The 22,766-nt window shown below is 48.7% G+C and overlaps 1 protein-coding gene across 33 annotated transcripts in view; it reads left to right on the top strand.

The window, feature by feature from the left end:
• Positions 1–22,766, top strand: part of LRRFIP1 (LRR binding FLII interacting protein 1) — a 111,595-nt gene that overhangs the window by 16,894 nt on the left and 71,935 nt on the right. The window lies entirely within an intron of this gene.

The following is a 22,766-nucleotide window of genomic DNA, read 5'->3' as shown; positions in this document are numbered from 1 at the left end:
CTGTCACAGGCCCTGGTGCCATGAGGACATGCCCACCGGGGTGCTTATTGTTGGGGAGGCACGCAGGCCTCCGTATGGGACAGAGAGCAGCTGTTCCCACCCGGGTTCCAGCTCCATAAAGAGTACATATTAAGCAGCCTCACTGAGCTGTCTGCTCAGATCAAACAGGGACGGTTGCTAAGAGCGCTCCTAGATTAATAGCATCAACTCAAACGATCATAATAACTTAGAACAACTAAGGTTATTAGAGATTGTTTATCTCCACCCCATTTCCTTTACTTAAAAATGAAATTCAGAGGCCCCATGGTGCACCCAAGGATAACACCAACTTAGGGTCCTGACCCAGATGGGAGCCCAAATTTCTGGTAGCCCCAGGCAGGACTGATTCCTTTACATCGGGCCCAGTGCCCCCGGGGCCCCTGTATGTAAAGGCTTCAGGGAGAGAGTTCTTGCCATTCTGTGGTTCTGTAGCGTCAGCAGGCCTGTCTGTTAGGGAGGAGATCATTTTCCACACTCGAAAGGAAAGCAACCTGACAATCTTGGGAAATCCGTGAATGTCTGTGACTCAAGCTGGAAGCAAGATCTTAATCTAGAATGAAATTAATTTAGATCAAACTATCTCAGCCCAAATAGTTCAAGGAGTTCTTATCCACATATTTTTTGTTAATTCACATAATGCTTTATTTTGGTGTATTTTATTTTTTTTTATTAAGATTTTTTAATGTTTCTGAGGTATTTGGTTGGTTTCATTGTTTACAAGTGTCTTGAAGTGTCAAAACTGTCTGGCACATACAAAACACTTTTTTTTATTATTATTGATTTCAGGGAGAGAGTTAGAAACATTGATGAGAATCATTGATCAGCTGCCTCCTGCATGCCCCCTACTGGAGATCAAGCCTGCAACTGGTGCCAGAATCAAACCTGGGACCCTTCAGTCCACAGGCGAGGCTCCATTCACTGAGCCAAACCAGCGAGGGCCGGAACGTGTTCTATCGCTGGTTTTCTTTCACACTGAGAACTACTAATTTGAAAGCAGCACCTGGTGGCCTCCCCCTCTAGGGTCCCTCAGTCTGAGAGGCTCAGGGCCGTGGATGCAGCTCATGCATCTCAGTCACTTTAAAAAGCATTTTTTATGTATAAGTCTACATAGGAACTACTCTGCTAGGGCATAATCATCAAAACTAATTGTTGAAACTGCAGTTGCATAACAAGAGGTTACAGTGATGTTGGTTTATTTTTTATGTGAGAGGACTCAGCATCCTCATCGTTTTCATGGATAGGATTTTTATGTTTAAAAGGAATATGGATGTCTGCAATTTTTCTAAGATGCTGAAATCAGGTGAAATAGATGATTAAAATCTACACTGTTGAGCACTAAATGGCATTTCGTTGATTTGTAAATTAACTACTACTCCGCCATCTTTGAAACCAGTGGGAGCGCGTGGGCAGGTGGGCCAAGCCCACTAATGAAGGAAGCTGATATGCTTGCTGGACACTCAGCACATCTTTCACTGCATGATGGGATCTGAAAAACCACTGCGAGCAAGGCAGGAGCTCAGCAAGGTGGCCTCATGTCCGCTCTGAAACCAGTGGCCTCCATATGTTCACGCCCTACCCAGTTAGAAGATAAAAAGGAAGAAATGCCCCATTTTTAATAACTGCAAAATGCATAAAATACCAAGGAATAAGGTTAAGGAGTGCAGTTTATGTGAAGCAAACTTTAAAACAGTACATAGAGACACCAAAGATTTCAGCAGCAGGAAAGGCATACCATGTTCTTGGATAGGGTGACTTACATTGTAAAAATACCAAGCCTCCAGACGTTAGCCTACATAATGCAAGCCCCCGTAAAAATAGCAAAATGATTTATTTTGGTACTAGACCACTTGATTCTAAATTTTATTTGGAAAAATTAACAATCAATAATAACCAGGAAATTCCAAAAAGGGCAAATTCCCGGGGGAGAGGGGTGGAGCACTGTGCCCAGGGACAGCTGCAGGAAGAAAGATGACAGCGTTCTCCTGTTGGCTCTGTCCACCACCTGCCCCAGGCACCTGTGCAGCTCAGAATAGGAGTCACCCAGATCCCTTTGGGGAAATGTAAGATGTGGCTGCAGTCGGTGTGCCTCGGGTGACACATGGCAGCGTGTTTGCGTTGGCTTCTGAGGCCGCCGTAATAAATGGCCGCATACCAGGTGGCCTAAGACAACAGAGACACATTTATGCTCTCACAGTCTGGAGTCCGGAAGTCCAAAATCGAGGTGTCGGCAGGGTGGTTCCTTCAGGAGGCGCCGAGGAAGGCTGTGCCTGGCCTCTCTCCTCGCTCCTGGTGGTCGCCCCAAACCTTCCGTGTCTTCACGGAGCATTCTCTGTGTGTCTCTCTCCACACTTCTCTCTTCTTAGAAGGACACAGGTCATCGGAAAATGGCCCACCCTACTGTGGTGTGACCTCAGGCTAGCTTGAGTGCGTCTGCAAAGAGGCCACTTCCAGATAAGGCCGGGACACAGGCTCTGGGTGGGCGTGGTGTTTGGAGGACAGGGGGCAGCCTGCTGCCGTGAGAAGCATCATGTGTGTGGATTCATTTTTCAGGGTTGGAATGTGTGGCACGTGTCATGTGCTCGTAAGCCCCTTTTTCAGGTCCAGCTACAAAGTGAATTTTTTCCTTTCTCTGGTCCTTGAAGATGTGTGACGGTATGTCGTAAACTGACCTGAAATATGTGTTTGTTCTGCAGCAAAACCCGTGAATAACGCCTCATAACTAGGGCAGTTCATGCTCCCATTCTCTATCTGGCTATTTATAGTGGGACCCATTTTTCTCTGGGTCAGAGGGCATTGGTTAGCATTAACAACCAGAACTTGTTTAACAAAGATGACTAAACAATGCTAAAGATTGTGGCCTTCTGCGGACCAAGGAGCGGCATGACTTCCAGGCTTCCGATGACGAGGCTTGGGGAGGACTGTGCCGTGTCCTGGTGCCGCCTGTGGAGCCTGGGGAGCCGGTGGGTAAGGCAGGGAGAGGGGCAGGGAGAGTTGGGTCTCAGTCTGGAAGTGTTGCCAGGACGGGGAGTCCCCAGGCTGGGGAGTCCTCAGGCTGGGAGGGAAGAGGGCAGTGTCGCATGCAGCAGAAAGACCCCAAGGGACTCAGGTAGAGAAGCCGCTGGAGCCTTGGGAACAGGAGGCCCCTGGTGGCTCAGCCTGAGCAGTTTCAGTGCTGTCCTGGAGGGGGCGGTGGAGGGACCACATAGACTGAAAGGACAGTGGGCTGGGGAAGGGCCCCAGGTTGGGGCTGGGCTCAAGGCAGAGACCATGGCTCCCTCGGGTGTGGTTCCATTTGCCACAGCTCATGCTGACGGCTGCTGTCGGGGCTCCATGCTGCTGCTGACTCCCAGGAGCAGGTACGATTGTTGTTCCCTGAGCTCGGGAAGCACCTGGTATCCAACCTGTTTGCTATTTCGGGCAGCATCTCAGGCACCTCCTGTGGGACACCTCGGCTCTGCCGCCCCAGCAAGGCCACTTCAAGACGAGAAGGCTTTTCTGGGAGCCGGAATGAGCCGGCCTTGGACACCAGGCACCCGGGCACTCCAGTGGGAGCCGGCCCCCGAGGCCCAGGGGCCCAGAGAGGAGGCCGTGGGCTCCGGGGCTTGGATTCCTCCTTTGGAAAAAGCAAGGGATATTCTGCCTGGGGGCAGAAGCTCCAAGGAGACAGGGCTTGCTTTATTCTACGTGAAAAGGAACTTTTCAGAAAGGAACCCTGCTCCAAAATGGACTTCCTCTTGAAGGTGTGAGGGTCTGATCTCTGGAGGTGTGTTTTGCTGCCTTCGTTGAAATTTTCTGCTTGAATTTTTAAAGTGTGAGCAAATATCATTTTACGTAAGTCGTCCCAAATGTCCACAATGGCTGGGTGGAATTCTCTGACGTTTGTCAGTCTATGTACTGGGCCCCGTCTCCTCTGCTGCAGTGATCTGGGGACAGACCCCTGTTTGGTCACCTGCGTGCGTCTGTGGATGTCGCAGGCTGAGAGCGTGGGAAGCCTGGCGCAGACGGACGTCCGCCCCCTCGCCTGGTTGTCCAGAGCATCGCCGAGCTTCAGGCCGGGAACCTCGTTCATGAAGCTGACCTGGGGTTTTCTCCGGCAGCTGACCGACGACTCCAGGCTTATCCCCTTACCTGTGTTTATGATTTGAATGATTCCTGACACATTTAAACGTGCTTCTTCCTCCCGGGAAGTACCCCGCTTCTCTGCTTGCGGAATAAACCGTTTACTCAGGCGCTGTGGCCCTTCTGCGGGACCAGGGAGGGCGTGGCTTCCCGCTCCCGCAGTGGGCAAGACTGAAGTCTCAGTTTCATTCCCATGTTAAGGTAAAATACAATAGTAATTTATATTAAATTAAAAAAAAAAAGAAACAAACAAATGCTGATTTTCTCATTGACTGGAGTGAATTGTTCCCTGATGTCTTTATATCTTAAAATAACTTGAGGAGCCTGAGATTTTGAACAAAACGTATATAAATGAAATAACGTGTAAACCTTCAAAACATAGGGGTCCCAACTCCCCCGGCTTCTAATTGGAAAGCCAGCGGGGTTGGCATCCGAGCTTCACACGAGGATGCGTTGGTTCCCAGAAGTAGCAACAAGCCAAATATCTTCATTTGGTGCTTTGTTTATTATCAGCACAATGCTTATTTTTTAAATATATATTTTTAATGTATTTTTATTGATTTCAGAAAGGAAGGGAGAGTGAGGGAGAGATAGAAACATCAATGTTGAGAATCATTGATCAGCTGCCTCCTGCACGCCCCCTACTGGGGACCGAGCCCAAAACCCCGGGCGTGTGCCCTGACTGGGGATCAAACCATGGCCTCCTGGTTCACTGGTCGGACTCAGCACAACATTTAAAGTGGGAGTTTTATTCTGAGGAACTCGCTTCCTGCCGTGACACTTCCAGGAGGCACTGCAGCCGTGAGACTTGCTCTCCGTAAACGTGGTTAACTGGAAGGTTGGACACACGGAGCAGTATCACTGTGGGTTTGTGGAGCTGTTAGACATTCTCTGCTGGCTGGGCTGGGCTGGGCCGGCTCGGGGAGGACGCAGAAGCCCCTGGCCTTTTGGGGGGTGCGGCGCCCCATGCTCGGAGCAGGACAGCCGCTCTTCACTGATCGAAGGACCTCTGACTGTGGTCAGCACTGGCGTCCTCCGGGGCAGGGGTTTCATTTGCGGGACTGCCTCTGACAGTCTTTGGATGGTGAATGCTGAGAGTTTCCATGACAACTCAGTCCTGCTCCAGTGACCCCTTACCCCATGTGTCTTTGGTTCGAGACACCCAGGAGCCCACAGCCTCCCGTGGAGATGCCTCAGGGTTCCAGCCACACGAGCCACACGACTTGGGGCAGGCTATTGCGCCTTCTTGTGACTCAATATACTTACTTGATAATGGGCTCTCACCCACAGGCTTGTGGAAAGAATAAACAGCGCCCACACATGGCGCTGGCTGCAGAGCCTGGCGCAGGGCGAGCTCTGGGGCTGGCCCACTCCTGGGTCCAGCAGGTGCTGGTCTGCACTGGAAGCTGGCTGTCCCAGGAGAAGCGTCTCGCCGTCACTCCTGGTTCAGGTTGCTTTCCCAGCTGTTAGGCAGTCCCACCTGCTGGGTATTTTATCCTGTGAGCCCCATGTAAATGTGAGCAAAATGTACATGTGGAAGGGTGAGCGTGCCTGTGGGGAACCCGGTGCTTGCCTCCAGGTGGCTCTCCTGAGCGGTAGTGTCAGTCACACTCGCCTCGTGTTGTCCTTCCCACCACAGGTGAGGTGCTGTGACTAGTCTTAGCCTTTCTCAGTTGGATAGCGCAAAACTGGTGGCTCTTTCTTTCTTCCTTTCTAATCCTCGCCCGAGGATATGTTTTTATTGATTCTAGTGAGAGAGGAACAGAGAAACATGAATGTGAGAGAGAAACCTCGTTGCCTCACATACTTGCCCCAACCAGGGACCGAACCCACAACCTAAGTGACCTGACTGGGAATCGACCCTGCCCCCTTTAGGTGTATGGGATGACACTCCAACCAACTGAGCCCTTAGCCAGGGCTGATTCTTACATTTTGAAGTTCTATTTCAAATTGTGGAAACATACCTCGAAGTGTTAGCATTTATTTTTTCAGTGACTGATGGATAATACATTAGCCCTTTCATAGCTGTTGTAAAGATTTCTCTCGTCGCCTCACCTGGATCCTGTGCCCCTGAAATAGTTCCTCCACACGTGGTCTTCTAAGACGTGGAAGCAGGAAGCCGGAGTTAGTGGGACCACATTGGTGACTCCACCCTGGGTAAACCCTCAAACACATTCCACTCTTCCAAAAACAACAACACGATCATCTCCTTAAATGTGGACTGGCTGAAACAGACACCAGCGAGCAGAAGCCTACCAGGCTGCTTCACGGCCACCACTGTGTGAGGCGTGTCCATCCGACACGCAGCCTGGCAATCACTGCCCTGAGTCAGCCCCAGTCAACTCCTGGCAGAGAGGAGCGTCTGGACAGCTCTGAATATGAGACCATGAGCCGTCTAACGAAGCCCAGCTGGGAGGAGCAGGCTTCCTGTGTTCTTGGACATTTGACAACTGGGGGTGGATGGTTAGCACTCTGCAAGGGAAAAGTAACGTATACTCTGAGGACTATTTGAGGAGAAAGGCTGAAATGGCCCAGGAAAAGCGACTGGCTATAACCCAGCTGGTGGGGTAAAGGGGGGGTTGTGGATGGAGGTGGGAAGGCTGGGGGCCGGACTCCAGGGCCAGGTATAGAAGAGCTAGTAGACACTTCGGGGAACCTGGGCCTCTATCCTAAGATCAGCAGGGTGCTTTCAAAGGGTTTGCACAGAGTCCTCACCTGTCCCCTCCCTCTCACTCCTCATTTCCCTGTTTCTGTCTGTGCTCCCCTCATCTGGCACAGTGTGGGGATATTTCTATTTTATGTCACGGTACTTATCCTATATAATAAAGATGTACAATAATATGCAAATGGTCATTACTCCGTGAAGTGTAATGACTGATCACATAGCAACCAGATCATGGATCAGCAGGAGTGTGGGGCAGCGAGCTACAAGCAGGTGGCAGAGACCTACAGGAGGTGCCTGGACAGCAAGCTATGAGGGGTGGCGGAGGCCAGAGGCAGCTACAGGAGGGCGGAGCAGTGGGCGGAGAGCTACTGGAGGACGGTAGTGAGCTACTGGCGAGCTAATGGTGCATGGATTTGTGCACAGGACTACTAGTCTATATAATAAAAGGGTAATATGCTAATTAGACCAGGTAAACCAGACATCCTCCAGTCATCCAGTCCTCCTTCCAGACAAAGCCACAGTGGTAGGGGCCGAGGCAGAGGTGATTAGGGGCAACTAGGAAGGCAGGTAGAGGTGGTTAGGGGCAGTAAGGCAGGCAGCCAGAGGGATTAGGGGCAATCAGGCAGGCAGGCAGAGGTGGTTAGGATCGATCAGGCAGGCAGGCAGGCAGGTGAGCAGTTAGGAACCAGTGGTCCCGGATTGCAAGAGGGATCCCCCAAGGGTCCCGGATTAGAGGGTGCAGGCTGGGCTGAGGGACTCCCCTGCCCCCCATGCACGAATTTTGTGCAGCAGGCCTCTAGTCACAATTATAAGTAATTACTTATTGTACAATTACGTAACATCAGTCTTCTGTAAGGTTTGCTCACCCCTTGTTCACTGTTACACCTGTAGTAGGCATGTGGCAGGTGCTCAATCCTAGTTTGTTGATTGGATGAATGTATGAGTGAATGAATGAATGAATGAATGAATGAGATTACACTGGCAGCAATAAGGGGACTGGGGGGGGGGGGTGACTGTTAGGGATCATTCTAATCATTCTGAGGAGACATGCGGCCTAATAGTAGTCAGTGCCGAGGGGGTGCCCTGAGGGGCTATTAAGAGAGGATGTCAGCCCTAGCCGGTATTGCTCAGTGGATGGAGCATCAGCCCAAGGACTGAAGAAGGATCCTGGGTTCAATTCCGGTCATACGTTGTTTGCAGGCTCAATTCTCAACCCTGGTCAGGGCACATGCGGGAGGCAACCAATGTATGTATCTCTCTCACATCGATCTCTCTCTCCCCCTCTTTCTCTCTTCCCTCCTCTTTTTCTCTCTTTCTCCCCCTCCCTCCCTCCCACTCTAAAAACCAATGGAAAAAATGTCCTCAAGTGAGAATTGACCAAAAAATAAATAAAAATAGAGACATTGACTAGATGGAGAGCTGAGGGGAGGGCAGGAGGGACGGTGTCTGAGAAGCCAAGGCCCTGTGCTGCGCACCCTGCAACATTGTCTCATCTGGTCCTTACAGCACCTCCGGCTCTTCTGTGCTTGCTGGTCCCTCACAGATGAGGGTGGGGAGGCACAGATGCTAAAACCTTGGGAGGAAGTACAGGAGAATGACTCTAGGGGGCGAGTGGAGCTGTGTTGGATTTGTGTCAGAGGAGATGCCTGTGGGAATTCCAGGCAGAGATGTTGTGCTGGAGGTGGGCTGAAGGTCGGAGAGGCCAGGATTAGAAATACAGCTGCAGGGCTCAGGGATGCATAAGTCATGGTCAAAGTGGTGGGTCTGAGAGAGCCCAGGGACCCTCGCATGTGCCCCGTGAGTATGGGGCCAGCGTGTGTATTGCCTATTTTCTGTGGCATTTGGAATAGACCAGATATGGCCGAAACCGGTTTGGCTCAATGGATAGAGCGTCGATCTATGGACTGAAAGGTCCCGGGTTCGATTCCGGTCAAGGGCATGTACCTTGGTAGCGGGCACATCCCCAGTGGGGAGTGTGCAAGAGGCAGCTGATCGATGATTCTCTCTCATCGATATTTCTAACTCTCTATCCCTCTCTCTTCCTCTCTGTAAAAAATCAATAAAATATATTAAAAAAAAAAAAAAAAGGAATAGACCAGATATGACCCACGCAGGAGTGTCTGCTGTTTCCGTTAAATGAGAGGTCTGTGCTAAGGCCGGGCTTTGGGTTAGATTTCCGGCGCTCCCTGGACCTGGCTAGGAAAAAGCAGCATTATCACCAGTGATGGATGCGGGCCAGGAACTGCAGTGGGGTTGGAGTACGTGTGACATTGTCACCGATAGAAACCCCAGGTATTTTCACAACACGCCACAGTGGCTGTGGACAGCTGGGGACATCACTGTGTCGGTGTTACAGCAGGTGTGAGCCCTTGCCTAATGCGTGAATAAAGACACATACACACGCTGGTTCTAAGCTGGTGCCTCTCCAGGCCCTCCGGTCGTGCCCAGCCCTGAGATGCCCGGGCCAGAGCTGGGCACGCCTCCTCTCAGCTGGCACAGCCAGCAGGCGCAGGGGAGGCGGTGAGGGGGAGGGAGGGGAAGGAGCCTGCCCTCCCTGTCTGCTTCCTGTTTCTGGGATCATCACCCCAGCACCGCTCCTCACCCCGGCAGCTGCAGCTGGTTCTCTTTCTAGTGTTTTCCACGCACTCAGAAACCACCTCCATCCTGCAGCCTGTCAGAGCTGTACCTCTCCCCCCGCCAGGAACAACACCCCAGCCCTAGGTGTTCCCACATTTGCCACCTGTGTGTCTCCTGAGCCCCCTTTGCCTTCCCAGCCACCCAGCCCGTGGAGTGGGTCCCTGTATTAAATTACTCCCATTGCCCGGCTGGTGTGGCTCATGGTTGAGCCTCCACCTATGAGCTAGGACCCTGGTCAGCAAACTCATTAGTCAACAGAGCCAAATATCAACAGTACAATTGAAATTTCTTTTGAGCTGAAACCAGTTTGGCTCAGTGGTAGAGCGTCCGTCTGCGGACTAAAAGGTCCCAGGTTCGATTCTGGTCAAGGGCATGTACATTGGTTGCGGGCACATCCCTGGTAGGGGGTGTGTAAGAGGCAGCTGGTCGATGTTTCTCTCTCATCAACGTTTCTAGCTCTCTAGCTCTCTCCCTTCCTCTCTGTAAAAAATCAATAAAATATATATTTTTAAAAAATTTATTTTGAGAGCCAAATTTTTTAAACTTACACTTCTTCTAACTCCACTTCTTCAAAATAGACTCGCCCAGGCCGTGGGATTTTGTGGAAGAGCCACACTCAAGAGGCCAAAGAGCCGCGTGTGGCTCGCGAGCAGCAGTTTGCCGACCACAGAACGAGGACGTCATAGTTGGATTCCCAGTCATGGCATATGTCTGGGTTTCGGGCTCAATCCCCAATAGGGGGCGTGCAGGAGACAGCCAATCATGATTCTCATCATTGATGTTTCTGTCTCTCTTTTCCTCTCCTTTCCTCTCTCTGAAATCAATAAAAACATATAAATAAATAAATAAATAAATAAATAAATAAATAAATAAATAAATAAATAACTTGGGCTAACATAACTGGTGCACTATCTTTTTTCCTGACCGGTCTCTGATGGACACAGTATATCAGGATTTAAAGATGAATCTAGATAATGTGTGTCAGAATGATCCTTTTCCTCTGTAACCGTGTGTACTTTGTTTTAAGCACTTAAAGATGTTATTCTGAGGCTGGCCACAGGCTTTCCCAGCCTGCAGGGACCCTGTCCTACGAAAAGTTGGGAAGAACACAGAGTGGTCCCCCACAGACCTACAGTGCCTCCTCCCTCTCCCCATCCGGCCCCATTAGCTCACAAAGCCCCCAGGAACACAAAACAAAAAGGTCATTGTTTTCCATTCATCCTTCCTTTCTTTACAAATAAATGAGCTTGGTGTTATTTCTTACCCTTTAAAAATAGTACTTGCTCATTGAAAAAATAACTGAAAACAGAAAGGAAAATGGTTCATAAAGACAACCATGGCTCTGTTTTGGCGTATTTCCTTAGAATCCTGGCTGTTGTTATTTTTTTATATATATTATTTGGGACACAGTGGTACATGTGTGCTCACGTACACTCTACATGGTCATAAGCATGTGTGTTCTATTACATACTTGTTATAAACACCGTCTTTATAGCTGGACAGGGTGCCATAAAGTTGACATTCCAAGGCTGACTTGGCCATTTTCGTATGATGGATCTAAAATTTTAATAATAAACTATTTTTATATTGTGGTAAAATATGTATAACATTACATCTACCGTTTAACCATTTCTAGGTGTGCATTGAGTGGCATTAAGGACACTCACATTGTTCTGCAGCCATCACCACCATCCACCTCTAGAAAGCTTTTATTTTCTCAAGTTGAAACTTTGTCCCCCTTAAACAAGCCTCCATTCCCTCCTGCCCCCAGCCCTTGGCAGTCACCTTTCTACTTTCTCGCTCCATGAATTTGGTTAACGTATGTTTTCACTATTGTGTGTTGCTTTTCCAATAAAAGTTCATGATAAAATGACTTGCATGTATATACTAAATGCAAGCAGTGCTTGTCTGATGCCTGCCTGCTTTCTTTCTTTAAAAAAAAGAATAATAATAATAATTTAACGTAGCCACTGCCAGCATAGAAAGCCACCTTGCCAGCCCTCGTTCTTCTTTTTTTGAAGCTATCTGAAAATTCATGGAGGGTCATGATGGCTAAAACCTTTCCATTTCTGTGGATTTCAATACAGATTGCTCATGGGAAGGAGATAGTTTTTAAACAGAGATGTGCTCTGCTCTGGTCAAATTCTCTGGAGATTTCTTACCACACCGGCTTCCTAATCTATCGTGTGGCCAGTCTCATGTAGAGCTCACACCATCTCACTTCTGTTTTCTGGGGAAAACTCCACGCTGGTTTTCTCTTCCTCCTTTTGTGGTTTTGCATAAACAAGTAAGTCAATTGGATTTTTGTTAATTTCTTAAAATATATTTTTTATTGATTTTATTACAGAGAGGGATAGAGAATTAGAAACATCGATGAGAGAGAAACATTGATCAGCTGCCTCCTGCACACCTCTTACTGGGGATGTGCCGACAACCAAGGTACATGCCCCTGACCGGAATCGAACCTGGGACCTTTCAGTCCACAGGCCGACGCTCCATCCACCAAGCCAAACCAGTCAGGGCGGATTTTTGTTAATTATTTTTTAATTGTGGTAAAAAACACATACCATTAAATTCGCCATCTTATCCATTTTTAAGGTGTGTAACTGTCTCCACCCTTGTATCCATAGTTCTTTCCATCTTCCCAAACTGAAACGCTGTGTCCATTAAACACTAACTCTCCACTCCCCAGCCCCTGGTCGCTGTCCTTCCACTTCCGGTCTGTATGAATTTGGCAGTTCCATGTATCTCGTGCACATGGGATCAGATAGTATCTGTCCTTTGGGTTTGACTTCTCTCACTTTCCGTACGTTTCCAAGGTTTCTCCCAAGTTGTGGTAAGTGTCAGGATTTTCTTCCTTTTTTAAAGCCCAATAATATTCCATTGTATGGGTAGGCCACATTGTTATTCATTTATCTGTGGATGAACACTTAGGTTTCTTCCACTTATAAAACTAAATTGTTTTCTGTATTTAATATTATTAGACTTTTTAATGTGAATTAACATACTGATGACACTTGTACTAAAGTCCCTTTTTAACATTGTATTGGTTGTCTGATGCTGTGAAGCCAACCTGAAGCTTATACCCTAGGCTCCTTGGAAATGCTTACTTGTGGCCACCAGGGGGCAGCAGTTGAAATGTGAACACCTTCCACAAGATCTGTTTTCCTGATTTCTCCTGCTTCTCTCTGCCCACACCCCTTTACCTTCTTCCAGAGATAAAGATGCTAATAGGCAGAGTTCATTCTACATATTTTATTCTAAATGTAGGTCAAATATTTTAAATAATCATAGAACACAAGAGCTCAAAGCTTTGGATAGTTTTGTCTTTTTGATACTCTCTTAGTTGTTTCACCCTGGGCAGAAAATTTCTTCTTTTTCAAAAACGGTGCCATAGGAGAGTTCCTTCACCCCAAAAAGGAAGTTCTTGAGTTTCTATTGCCCAATACCATTTTTTGGAGATACGGCCGTACCTCCTTAACTGGCAGGAGAAGTTCAAGTTCAGCCATCGAGTTCATAACTCAACCAGGAAGTGACTGGGCCTGAAAGAAAGTAATTGTCACTAAGTTCTGGCCTCTTGTGCTAGAAAAGTAATAGGATCACTCTTGCTAGAGCCTCGTGACTTAGACTTCCAGTTAGTATTTCTGTCATGTGGGTCTAACGAGTTTATCTAGGGTCCTACACCAGGGTGCACAGGGCATGCTGTGGGTTCTGAGCTGCACAGAGGGAGAGTCAAATAGAGCCTGGAGGGTGGGACAGGAAGGCAGATAAGGAGGGGCTGGTTTAGGACAAAAGTTAACTCCCATGTCTCTTTGTAAGTGATGACTGTATGCATTAGCTTTAGATTCTTAACGCTCATCAAACTATTTTATAAGAATGTCCATTCTTTTAAAAAAATTATTGATTTTAGAAAGGAAGGGAGAGAGAGAGAGAGAGAGAGAGAGAGAGAGAGAGAGAGAGAGAGAGAAACATCAATGTGATAGAGAAACATTGATTAGTTGCCTCCCGTACGCACCCCGACTGAGGATGGAATCTGTTACCTGGGTATGTGCCCTGACTGGGAAAGGAACCAGCAACCTTTCTGTGCATAGGACCATGCTCCAACCTCCTGAGCCCACCGACCAGGGCAAAAATGTGCACCTATAGACCAAACATCTTTACGTTACTATGGTACTTACTCAAACACTGATTACGACTAATCACTCACTTAACCCTATAAGCTCTATGAACTTAGTGCTACTATTACTCACATGAGGAAGCTGAGGCAGAGAGACGGGGTGTGCACCTGTCCAAGGCCATCAGCCAGGGTCAGGCAGGGGCCATGCTGGCCCCAGACCCTGAGCTAGTGTCCTTCCCTCTCTGCCTGCAGAGAACAATTGTATTCTAACACTAACAATAATTAACTCTCACCGACTTCCATCCTATTCCTTCTCCAGGTCTCTGTGCTCCTTTATGTTTTATTGATAAAAATTAGATTCCAGCGCATAGGCGAGAGCATCTCGTTGTGAGACTTGCCATTGGTTTCCTCTCAGGTCCGTGTTGGGCGACCGACAGGAAGTTCTCTTTGCAGGCCGCTGTGATGCTATTGGACGTCTACCAAGCCTGTCCTACCCTGTGTTATCACAGTGCAAACAAGCTGCTGTGTCCTATTCTTTCCCTAATTGCAGGGTATCCAACGGGAGAAGATGGTAGGCCAGGCCCCAGTAACGGTATAATAATGGGAGTTCTGCTGCTCAGACGGGACAGGAATCAGCACTGTAACTCCTGAAAAGTAGATAAAATGTGCGACTACTTGCAGACGAGGTGCATGTCGAATCCAAAAATCCAGCTCCAACTGCGAGTTCAGTGGAATACTTTGTAATGAATGATGCAAACAAAAATCCACAGCATTCCCATATCCCACAATGATGATGGTGTTGTTTTATTTAATAACAGCAAGAAGGTAAAAGTCCATTCAAAGGAGCATTTAAGAACAAAGAAATAAGCAGGACCCCTTGGAAGTAATATAATATTACAGTTGTATAATATCAACTGCAAATGAAAAAATAAAAAGATTAAAGGCATTTTCTTTCCTTAAAATAAAAAGAGAGAGAAGCAGGACCTCTATGAAGGAAATTAACAGTGTACTGAAGGGCACATCAGGTTAAAAAATGGAGACAGAGCTTCCTCATTTCTGAATGAGAAGGCCACTGTTGAAAGGATGTTACTTAATCCCCAAATAACTTGTAAATATAATGTACCTCAAATAAAATCCCAGTTGAAAGGAGAAGGTTGGTTCAGAGTTTACCAAGTAAACTCTAACATTTATCTGGAAGAATAAATAGAGAGACCAGCCAAGGAGGTTTTGGAAAAGAATAATGAAGGTTGTTTTTAACCTTTTCTGTAGCCTGCAGATTTCCTGTTCAAACAAAAGCTTACCTCCCTGCCGGCTGGTCCTTTACTGCTTCCGGAATAAAGTTCAACCTCCTTAACCTGGGTAGTACCTGTCTGCTTTTTAAAGAGCATTCTGACAAGATCTAAGGGTGTTCTGAAAAGCAATTAAATTCCCACACTTCCATCTCGTAAACAGAGCAGCTCTTTGTTTCTGGGTTTCCTTCCAGTCTTTGTGTGCGTAGGTTTCACATAATCACAGTAGGAATGTAGTTGTCGGAGGACAAAAACACACGCACGTGTGGCTTTGGGAGTAGCAAGGGGGCAAAGCCCAAATTCTGGGCTTGGAGGTAGGCAGCTGCCCGGGAGAGGGCACAGCTCCCGAGCACCCCAAAAGATGCTGATGAAAGCCATAAACCTAACCCAAGCTAATTAAGTGACGCCAGACTGCCTCCGGCTTCCCAGAACCTGTATGTAAACTGTAATCCCAGAGCCCCTTATTTTGCAGGAATCGTAATCTGTGCTTTAGAATAACCCTGCAGGGTCGTGAGGGCACCTCTTCGTGCCAGACTGGGTTCCCACATCACTGTCATCCTGCCAGGAAGTACAGGAAGCTGAAAGGGTCCCGGGAGTGAGTGCCCAGAACTACCAGCTAAGAGGTGTCAGGGCGGGGGTTCCACGTGGATTTCCACCACCTTGACCCCCGTCTCTGTGCATGTTTAGCTATGGGTTTGCATGACTTCCCTGTACAGCTGTTAAGTCAACCTGCTTGTACAACGTGGGCACGTGGGGAAAGGTGCAAGTCCCTCCAGACCAGGGGTCCTCCATGGGGACCACTGTGCCTCCCAGGGGACCGACCGTGGTCAATGTCTGGAGAGACGCTGGGTTGTCATGATGAGTATGTGAGAACAGGCTGCTGCTGCTCAGAACAGGCGTCTCCGCAAAGAATTATTGGCCCACGAAGTCAGCAGTGCAAGGTTGAGAAACCCTGCTCTGTGTTTATATTTCCCCATAAAGTCCAATCCCACATTTAACAGGGATGCTCCGAGGCAGTGGGGATAAGGGGACCGGCTCCAATGCCGTCTGAGTAGCTCAAGTCGGGCCCCCTGGTGAGGAGAAGCCTTTGGAAAACTGTAGTGGGCTCGGGACCACACCCTCCGTGAGTCGAAGGCGGGTCCGAGCCACCCGGCAAGGTAGAGTAAAAAGGTGCGTTTACTGGACCTCTCTGCTGGTACTCAGAGATGACGTGGTCAGAGTGGCTATTTGATCTCCAGTTATTCCAGAATTTCCACTCTCAGGCCAAACATGTCTCTCCAGACTGCCATTCTCCACTCGTCCTCAACCTTCCCGTGAAGATCATCTAAAATCTTCATTTTTTAAAGGTAAGGCTTTTATATTCTCCTCTCATGTCTTAAGGTATCGATTTGTTCATACAACTGTTAACGAAGAAGGTGAACGGCAGACCGCTCGTAATCTGGCCTCGAATGGTGGCTGACGTTTCTCTGAACTGCATCTCAGGGACTAGACTGCAGAGGAAAACCCCTCACACTTGGGTGTGGGCATGTGTTGGTAGCTCTGTGCCAAAGGGGGTAGCAGTTGTTTTTTTCCCCTTTAGGAAAATTCCTTCTCTTAGAAAGAGTGCTATAGGGATGCTGTTGTCGGACTTGCACACCGTGGGAAGGAGGTTGCTTGCTCCTCCTGATGCCTTGGTCTGCCCCCTGAGTCAGCTCGTCTTCAAGTCCAGCTGCTCAGCAAGTGTGCCTGGTTTTTTAAGCCTCAGAATTCATCCTCAGTGCCTTTTGCTTTCCCTGTTTGCTATGGGGGCCGCTGAAATTCAGATCACAAGGCCCTGTGTCCCCCACACTCCCTTTCTGTGAATGGCAGCTGTCAGTCACACCAGTAGACATGGCTGTTTCTGGACTTTCCAGCTAGCCGGGCGAAGGTCTGTGTCAGAGAGCTGGCTGCGAGGAGCATGCAGTCTGTCCCAGAGCACTGCACTCACAGGCAGGCTTCCTGAGGCCCCGGCCAAACCAGTGGGTGTTGCTTTCTTTTTTTAATCATCGTTTTCTATTCCATTTATTTCTCTCTTCTCAGTGGGGTGCCCCATTGGCTGGTGAATACAGTGTTTGGGAATAAAGCTGGCTTTCCTAAGTCACTATCCATTCTGATCAAAATCATTTTAAATGGACTGCTCTGACAGCGTCTATAGGTTGTTCTCTTTGGATGAGAGTTAATTTGGGGGGCTTTTCAGAGTGTTCCTGTATGACTGAGAAATACAAAGTGCGTTTCAGCTGTCTTGTTCTCAGTAGTGTCAGAACATCATCAGCTGACACTCGCAGTGCACTGTGTTCATCAGAGACTGACCTTGGTTGGCCTGAGAGACGCCCTCGGGGTGTTTGTGGCCGGTTCCTCGGTGACGATACAGGGGGGATGTTTCTGTGATCGCTCTGGCCAGGCTTTAAGGGCCCCGGATCTGAGGGCCAGATTGGCAAACTTGGTACATTTGTTCTCCACGTCGCTATGGACTCATTCCTGGACCCTTTAGAGGTGAACTGAATTCCAGAGTAAAATCTATCAGAAATTGTTCTACGTGTGGGTCCGATTTTACCCCGTGGCTGCATTTTTGGGCTTGCTGGAACTGCACACAAGGGCTCTGCTCAGAATCTGAAAACTGTTCCCGGGCTGGGTCTGAGGCAGCTCTGTGACGGGTCCTTCCATTTCTGTTCCACCTGCTTGTCATCCTCCCTCAGCTCCGGGCCACAGTCCCTGCTACAGACGGCTCTTCTCGTCATCTGTCCTCTTCTGCCCACTTTGGCTTTCTCATCTCCATTTAGCTCAGAATCCTGGGAGTCCATCCACGCCCCACCCTTAGTCACGGGCCCCTCTCGGGCCCTTCCCACCCCCACCTCACTGTTTCCTCTCTCCTCAGACTCCTGCTTCTCAACCGCCAAGCAGGTGCCGCTGGGTCTTTCCCATCCTTACAAACGGACAGACAAATGAACAAATCTCCACACACCTCAGAGCCCTCCCCATAGCCCGCCTTCCTCTCGGACTGCCATCCACCATGCCATTGAAAACATTTCTTTGTAGAATTTTAACAGCAGAAAGCAATAGCCCAAGCTTTTCTGGCTGCAAATTCAGCGCTGGCTCTCCACTTCACCTGCATTGTTCAGCTCCCCTGCTCACACCAGCCTCCGGGAACGTGGGTGAGAGCTGGCTGCCAGGAGACACCTCTGTTTTCTGTTCCTCTAACCATCCTGTCTGTCTTGGCTTGTTCCTGACATACCTCTTACTCAATAAACGTAGGCATCCAAGCCTCCTTCTCTTCCGGGCATGCTACCATTTTCATCATCATCTTACACCAGTTTGTGTTTCTGGGTAAAGGGCCCAGGACACCTGCACCCTCCTCTCTGCCACCGGCTCGGATTCAGTCCAATGAAAACGCCCACTCTTCACCTTCCTTAAAAAGTCCAAAGGGAGTTTCTTTTAAATCTGGATGAAGAAGAAGTGTGGTGAGGTGCTGGGAGCTGAGTAGCCATTCCTAAAGACGTGCCACTTTTTTATTTTTATTGAGAGAGAAAGGAAGGGAAAAAGAGAAGATGGAGAGAGAGAGAGAGAGAGAGAGAGAGAGAGAGAGAGAGAGAGAAGCATTGATGTGAGAATCAAACATCAACTGGCTGCCTCCTGCACGCCCTCCATTAGGGATCGAGCCCGCAACCTGGGCATGTGCCCTGATGGAGATTCAAACCGGCAACCTTTTGGCGCAAAGGATGACACCCAACCAACTGAGCCACACTGGCCAAATCATGGGGTGCCCCTTTTAAAAGAGCGCTTCCATTCCCAGTTGCTACAAAAATATGAAATAGTTGAGATTGATGAGAGTTAATGATGACCTACCAAAGTCCTCATTTTATTAGGAGAATCATCCATCCACCATCATATATGGAGTGGTGAGAACATGTCCCCATACCGGAAGAGCCCCCTCATAGTCTGGGAGGAGGGGAGAGGAAGCATGGGTCATCGCAGCCCTAAGGATGAAGCCTGTGTGACATCCCAGCACAGGGGCGGGCTCAGTTAGCAGGAGCTGTTTAATGCTAGAAGCAAGCTCACTGTGCTTTTTAGCAACCCCTACTCCCCGATGCTCTGTCCACTGGATCCTGGCCCAAGGATCAAGCTCACTGTGGGCCTGAGCTGGGCCAGCTGACCATGTGGATAGCTTTCTCTGCAGACAGCTCTCCCATCCAATGCACCTACCAATGGCCCAGGGCTTCCTGGGTGTGGGCATTGCTTTGCCAAAGCCCTCGGTCCAGGCTAAGCTCAGGGAGGTGGCTAAGGCCACTCCCAACCCTGTCTGTTGACTGTTCCCAGTGAGAACCCCTGGCTGGCTGGCTGGGTGTGGGGAGGGATGATTCTGTGTCAGACCATGTCCTGGGTGCTAAGCCCTTAGGGCCATGAGTGGGGACCTGGGTTAAGAGCCTGGCTTCCTTCTTCCCACACGTGTCTGTGACAAGTTAGACAACTTCTGTGAGCCTCCCTGTATGTGTGAAGTGCTTTGTAAACTGGGGTGCAGTGTGGGCCTGGGTGATCATTTCATGAACATCTTTATCATAAGAGTGCTTTTTGTTGTTTATTTAATATATTTTTATTGATTTCAGAGAGGAAGGAAGAGGGAAGAGAGAGATGGAAACATCAGTGACGAGAGAGAATCATTGATCGGCTGCCTCCTGCACAACCCCCAACTGGGGATCGAGCCCGCAACCCAGGCATGTGCCCTTGACTGGAATGGAACCCAGGACCCTTCAGTCCGCAGGCTGATGCTCTATCCACTGAGCGAAACCGGCTAGGGCAAGGAGTGTTTTTTCATACCAGTCAAAGGTTCCACATAAAGTAATAATGTAACTGTCTGCAGAAGTAATAAAGTAATAATATACTGTTTATAATAAGATAAGCTTATTCTGCTGTCATCAACATGGCTAGTGATCCATGGAAAACAGATGTCCCGGCTGTGATTTAGAGAAAATGGTTTTGTGTCAGGTATCTGACTCATGGGGCGGCAGGGAGCCGTCTGCGGGAGGACCTCTCAGAGGGTTTGTCCTGTAGCTCTAGCGCTTAGCACCAAACCACAGCAGGAGGCGAAGCTAGGGAACCTAGCAACCGACCAGCACCATGGAGACCAGTCAACCCAGCTTGGGTGTGGCCCCAAATTGGTTAACTGTTCTGGCATTTGCTGGTTAGCTAGGAGTCTCATGTTCCTAGAACAAAATTAGACCATTTTATTATTTTGTTCTTTTCTCAGGAAAGAAAGTTTTGCACATCAGAGAACTGCCTTTTATTATTATTATTATTATTATTATTAATATTATTATTATTATTTTTTTTTAGATTTGGGACCTTTAATTCTGATTGAGAAGGCACAAGCACGGAGGCTTTTAGGAATGCTTAAGACAGCCAGAACTTCCCCAAAACCTCAGGGGCCCTCTTAGCACAGAGTCCCTGGGCTGAAATAGCGGCTGTGTGTGAACAGGTCATTAACTGCTCGGCAGCATGTAAGGGGCCAGAAATTCAGAGTCCACCTGTTAGACGTGGCATACTGACCAAAAGGAGACAAAACTGAACTCGTGGCATTGACCTTGAAGCTCTTTATGAAGAGACCCCAGGCCTCACTGAACACCCCTCCCCGCCATGCTGCTCACACCACCCCAGGTTCTGTTGACCTTCTGAGGATGGAAACCCAGGGCTTCTTGTCTGGTTTCTTCTCACCTGATCCTCTCAGGTGGTTTTAATTTTGCTTTCTTCGAGGTAAAGTGTTTGTGTTATTCTGCCACGCTGCCTCCAGAGCTGTGAGAACTGGGATGAAAATGCTGTGCCCCTCCCTGATTCTCACGCAACACAATGTCCCTTTGCACAGCCACGCCCCTTCCTTCGGCTTTCTAGTGGATTTTCCCAAAAAACCAAATTTGTGGGCTCCACCAGTCACTCATTAATCATCCTCACAAGTGGCCTTGCTATCGGGAAAAATAAAAAGGAGAGAAAGGCATGCCCTAGCAGGGGGCTTCAATGAGGGGCCCCTTTTCATGAGAGAACTGTTTATATAAAAAGTAACAGAAGGCAACTAGGCCCTCTCCACTTTATTCTCAGGGGCTGGAGTCTAAATAATAAACCCAAGAAGCGTGAGTTCAGCACTCCACGCATCATATAGACTGGCATGGTCCTATGGTTTGAGGCTCAGCCACGGCACAGGAATGGCTGGGCTAACACACGTCAGAACGTAGCAGCTTCCCAACTAGAAGAGCGACTTTCAACCCATGTGCCACAAGAATTTTTAAAACCTATTTAATCAGGGGTTTACCTATTTTCCCTTAGATTGTCAAATAAAAAAATGACAACAGCCAACACAACAATAGCTGTCCAGTGCGAATGAATCAGTATTATACCTATTTTTTTTTTTTATCAGATCAGCAACAACAAAAAAAGCATTTTGTTGTTGTTGTTGTGCCGAAGGATTTTAGTAATTAGTTTATGTGTGCCATGAGATGAAAATGATAGAAAATTGCTGGTCTAGAAGCAACTTAGAATAGCAGTTTTCCCTAATATGCTACACTCAGTGGAATAAGACATCTCTTATTATTGAGCACCATTATTATTGTATTACTGGTAGTTTGTTCCTGGAACTGAAATTAGCTAGTTTCCGCAGCTTCTGTGGGGGCTCTGGGTTTGTTCTCCCCCATGGGCTGCCAGTCTGTCCTGGTCCTGCCATTTGAGCCCAGGGTTGCCAGCTTCCTTCCTGCGGTGGAGGAAGGCGTGAGCGCCTTGGGTGGGGACTTCTGGGAGCAGAGGGAAGAGAGTGGGCTCAGAGCCGGCAAGGCAGGTGAAGGTGTGTGTGTCTCCCATCCTCCCAGACCACGGGCTCTTCCGTGTGGTCACAGGGTTTGGGTGGCACATAGCTCGAACGTTTGCCTGTCTTGGTGGGAATATTCACACCAAAGTCTCCAAGAAGGCAGTTTCCTTCATGGCAGGCTACCATTCTCATCTGCAGAGTTGTTCCTCTGCTAAAATTCAAATTGCTTTTTGCGATCAATTCCCCAAGTCCTATAGTTGTTCATGTAGAGCCGTTTAGAATTATTTTCTCCAATTCAATTTCGTAGAGCCAAGAATTGTAATCCATGAATATATTTTAAAGTGTCAGAGCAAGAAAATCAGGCAATAAAAGGCATTTCAACCTCTTTAAAATTCATTTTTATGGGCCCCAGGATGCTACCCATCAAAGCTTGGTGCTGTTCACCTTAAGCAAGGTTGAAACCTGCAGAATTTCTCCCACAGCGGCCACCCCGGGCCTTTACTCCGCCTCTTTTCTGTCGCCCCTACCCATCCTGGGTTAGGCCCTCCAGTCCCTCAGAACCTCCTCTGCTGACCCTCCCCCCCATCCTTCCCGAGCTCCGCCCCCAGAAGCCAAGCCACGTGCGCGGGGCCCCCTGCACACAGTGGAAGGTGAGTGGGAAAGTCATGCCCTAACGTGTTACCCAGAACTGGGTGGGGCGGGGAGTGGGACCTTGGGTGGCTGTAGCATTTAAATGTGGATTTGCGGTCTCTCGATGATTCTGGAGCTGCCTTTACAGAGAATGAGGCCAAGCGACTCTGCAGGAAGTTCCCGTTGGGAGTCGGGAAGGTGGCTTTTCTGAGACGGGCTTTCATACACGTGTCAGAACAGGCAGCCTTTCTGATAAATGTGAGGATGTCCTGTGGCTCCTGCCGAGCCTGGCGAGGTCTGGCTGCTTTGTCTGCAGGACTTTTAAAGACGGGGCAGCGCGTGTCCTGCGTCCTGCGGCGGGAGGGGCGCGCGGAGATGCTGGGCTCCGGACCCGCACGGGGACGCCTCCTCCCCACGCCCTCCCCGCCGGGCTCCTGCCCGCAGGCCGTCCCGGCCAGACCCTAGGCC

Source organism: Pipistrellus hanaki (genome assembly GCF_964339955.1).
Source record: "Pipistrellus hanaki genome assembly, chromosome: 8".
Classification (NCBI taxonomy): Eukaryota; Metazoa; Chordata; class Mammalia; order Chiroptera; family Vespertilionidae; genus Pipistrellus; species Pipistrellus hanaki.
Note: the sequence above shows the minus strand (reverse complement) of the source record. Positions and strands in the feature narration are given on the sequence as shown.